Here is a 4,455-nt window from a genome sequence, read left to right as displayed (position 1 = left end):
GGGAAAGATACTTTGGTTCATGAAAGGCTGATGAGTACAGAACACCTCTTTCAGCTGGAAAGGCACATAGTGACATCTGCTACCTTTCTCTCCTCACTTCCTAAGGCTTCCCTGGGGGGCATTTTCCTTCTGCTTCTCCAAAGACATCTGGCTGTGTGGCTTTTGTCTGCACTTTCCAAGGTGGTTCCCTCTTAAAGGGCTCCAGTAAGCACCCCCACCTTGAATGGTTGGAGACACATCTCCATGGAAACCATTTAATCAAAAGTTACTACCCACAATTGGGTGAGTCACATCCCCATGGAAACAATCAAATTGATCCCACCCAGCAATACTGAATGAGGGATTAAAGAACATGGGTTTTCTGGGGTACATATTAACTTCAAATCGGCACATTCCACCCTTTGGACCCTGTGCTGGTTTGAAAGGATTTATGGACCCTGTAAAAGCCATGCTTTAACCCTAATCCTATCATGTGGGAGCAACCATTTCTTTTAAGCCCTATTCAGAATTGTATGTTGGAGATTTGATTAGATTATCTACACAGAGATGTGACTTGCCCAATTTTGGGTATTAACTCTTGAATAGAGGGAGATGTGACTTCACCCATTCCACGTGGGTCTTGATTAGTTTACCGGAATACTTTAAAACAGGAAGCATTTGGAGAAAGCTTCAAAATGATGAGAGCCAGAGCCCACACAGCCAGAGACCTTTGGAGATGAAGAAGGAAAATGCCCCAGAGAGAGCTTCATGAAACAAGAAGCCTGAGGAGAAAGCTAGCAGATGTTGCCATGTTTGCCATGTGCCTTTCCAGTTGAGAGAGAAACCCTGAACTTCATCAGCCTTTCTTGAGTGAAGGTAACTTCTTGTTGGTGCCTTAATTTGGATATTTCTATAGACTTGCTTTAATTTGCACAATTTCACTAGTAACTTGTAGTGTATTAAATCCCCCCTTAAAAGCCATTCCATTTCTGGTATATTGCATTCTGGCAACTAGCAAATTAGAACAGACCCCCCCCCCCAAACATATGTTCTTTCCATATACAAATACATTCATTCCATAACAATATGAGGAAGCCTTAAACCATTTCTGTAACTATACAAATACAATGCAAAGTCAGAAAGTGTCAAGATCAGTTAAAGGCATGATATCTCCTAAGGCAAAATGCTCCTCTGGCTGTGAACCTGTAAAACTCAGAACAAATCATCTGCTGCCAAAATACAAAGGAGGGACAGTCATAGTATACATATTCCCATTTCCATTGGAAGGAACACAGGGGTCATCAGACCTGAACAGTTCTGAAAACCTGCAGGGCAAACTCCATTAGATTTCAAAGTCTGAGAGTCATTATCCTTGGGGCTCTAGAAAGTGGCAGTTCCAACCTTCCCAAGGGTGTATGCAGTGGCCCAGTTCTCTCCAAATGTAACCTTGGGGGTCACTGAGGAGACCACCTTTTTCTTGATTCCACCCTCTCTAAACATAGAGCACCTGGGCTCTCTGCCATCTCCAGGGCACACAATCAACCCCTCCAGAACAATGGGTGGCAGCCAGGCTCTCCCCAATCCCTGAGGAATGTGCACCCTCCTCTCCAAAGGCCTGGGGCACAACTCTTCCTGAACAGCAAGGTGAAAGGCCCATCTTTTGCCTTCGGGACAAAGTCACCCTTTCCTAGTGCTTGGAATAGCAGGCAGGAGGCATATCTGCTCTCCTGACCCGAGAGTTTTCTTGGCTTCAGACTTTAGCTTTCACGGTTCTGCCTCTGAAATTACTTTTCCTCCAATTTGTCCCTTTTAGTCCAGACTGTCAGTGGTTGTTTTTACAGATCCCACAGCACTCTTGTTGGTTTTCTATGCAGTACACCGTGATCATGCCCATCAGACAAAAGGACTTTCCAAAAATCCTTTCTGGATAACTCCATCTCAAATCCTTGCTTGTTCTGTAGTAGCTGAGTGTTTCCATGTTTGGTCAATTCCTCACATGGGGCACTATTTTCTCAGATCTCCCTTTCTGGAAGCCCAGAATTTTCCAGACCATCAACTTCTGGTTTCATTATACCGAAGAGTTCTGTATTTGCAAGCTACAGTAGCACCCCACTTCTCCAGTACCAAAATATGTTTTGGTTTGTAAAAGTTGCCAGAATGCAATATATCAGAAACAGAATAGCTTTTGAAAAGGATAATTTATTAAGTTGCAAGTTTACAGTTCTAAGGCCATGAAAATGTACAAACTAAGGAATCCAGAGAAAGATACCTTGGTTCAAGAAATGCAGATGGGTCCAGAACACCTTGGTTTGCTGAGAAGGCACATGGCTGCCATCTACTAGGGTCTTTGGCTTCTCATTTCAAACAGCTTCCATGGGGGCATTTTCTTTCTTCATCCCCAAAGGTCTCTGGCTGTGTATGACCTGTCTGCACTTTCCAAATGGTTCTGTCTTAAAGGGCTCAAGTAAGCAACCTCACCTTGAATGGGTGGGGACATATCTCCATGGAAAACATCTAATCAAAAGTTACCACCCACAATTGGGTGGGTCTCATCTCCATGGAAACAACAAAAAAAAGATTCCATCCAGCAATAGTGAATGAGGATTAAAGGACATGGGTTTTCTGGGGGTACATTATAGCTTCAAACAAGCACAGAGCCCATGGTATAAAACAGTTTGGGTCACATAAATACATGTAGACCAGAAAGTCCCCAGTGCGAGACTGGTGCATAGTAACCAGGTGGACAAAACGACCATCCCTGCAAATGTGATTATCCTTCTTCCTAACCTCCCAAAGAAGGCTCACTTGGGCCTGAAACAAGTGAAATGGTGACAAGGATATAGACTCAACAATTTGAATTTCTTTTCAGCTAGCTACCACCACTGCTGAGTATGCTGTTACCAGCTGCAGACAACCCTGGGCTTCTACAGATGAAAAGAGCCATGTGGATCAGCCAGCCATTGTGAAATTAGCTCCCTTTCCTCAGGGAGGGAGCAACCATTTGTTCCACTGAATTAGAATCATTTTCGAATTTGCTTTATTTTTTCCTACCATCCACTACTTACTGCATATATACCACCATGATTTCACATAGAGGATTGCTTCTTTTCTAGGAAATTGCTTTATAGTCAAAGAAGTACTGTGGTACCTATAGAATTCATTCATCTGATTCTGCATTGTTGTGAGGAAGCAATCATAAAATAGCGGTAGAGACAATTAATGACCCATTGCTACACCAGCTAGGACAACAGTTTATGAAGTTAGAGTGTTTGCTATATCTAGTCCCATTTCTTCCAAGCCAGAATGTGCGACCCAGAGCAAAGCATTGGAAGTAGGGTGGCACTTCCACTACACATAATGACTCCTTTAGTTTGCTAAAGCTGCTGTAATGCAATATACCAGAAATGGATTGACTTTTATAAAGCGGATTTATTAAGTTACAAGATTACAGTTATAAAGCCTTAAAAATGCCCAAACTAAGGCATCCAGATAAAGATACTTTGACTCAAGAAAGACCAAAATCTGTCACATGGGAAGGCACATGCCTGGCGTTTGCTGATCCTTGTTCCTGGTTCTGCTGCTTTTTAGCTTCTGATTCTAGTGGCTTCCTCTTTAGTTGTCTGTGGGTCATGACTTAGCTGCTTCAAGGCAATACTCTGGGCTTCATCTCCTAGTTTAGCATCTCTTGGAAAGGCACATGGCGATATCTGCTGGGCTCTGGTTTCTGTCTAGGTTCTGTCGGCTCTCTCAGCTTTTGTGATCTCCTGGGGCTTCTGCATTTCCAAATGTCTGCAGCTATACTCTTTGTTGGCACTCCAAGTATCTCCAGATGTCTGTCTGTGTCTGAGCTTCTTCTGTGCTCTTCCAAAATGTCTCCCCTATTATAGGACTCCAGTAACTAACCAAGACTCATCTTGAATGGGTAGTGTCATGTCTCCACCTAATCAAAAGGCCACACTCACAATTGAATGGGTCAGTCTCCATGGAAACAATAGAATCAAAGGTTTCCACTCTATAATATATACATTTTTAAATGTTACTATTGTATTTGTACATTATAAAACATATACTGAAATATAAGCGTTTAAAGGTTGAAAAAAATGAAAATAGGTTCTAATATTTTGCTTCTTGTATGCCAGGGTGTCAGTGTGCAAGCATGTTTCTTTAGAGAACATTTTTCTAGATAGTTTTATCTTGGCTAAAGAAACGATCTTGCATTTGTGGACCCCTTGAGACCTACCTTTACTTAAGTCCTTAAACTAAAGAATGTCATTACAGACTTACGGATGATGTTACTGAACCTATTATAAGGATGTTACTGAGGAGCCTGTTGGCTACACTGTGGTGCCTTCATTACAACAGCAGACGAGAGAAAATTTGATTTGTTTTTATATTACCAACTCATGTACGTGACCACGAATTTTGGCACTACTACCTGCTGGAAAACATAAAGCCAAATTTGTGGCTCTCTTCTAG

This window comes from Tamandua tetradactyla, chromosome 4 (genome assembly GCF_023851605.1).
Source record: "Tamandua tetradactyla isolate mTamTet1 chromosome 4, mTamTet1.pri, whole genome shotgun sequence".
Classification (NCBI taxonomy): domain Eukaryota; kingdom Metazoa; phylum Chordata; class Mammalia; order Pilosa; family Myrmecophagidae; genus Tamandua; species Tamandua tetradactyla.
Note: the sequence above shows the minus strand (reverse complement) of the source record.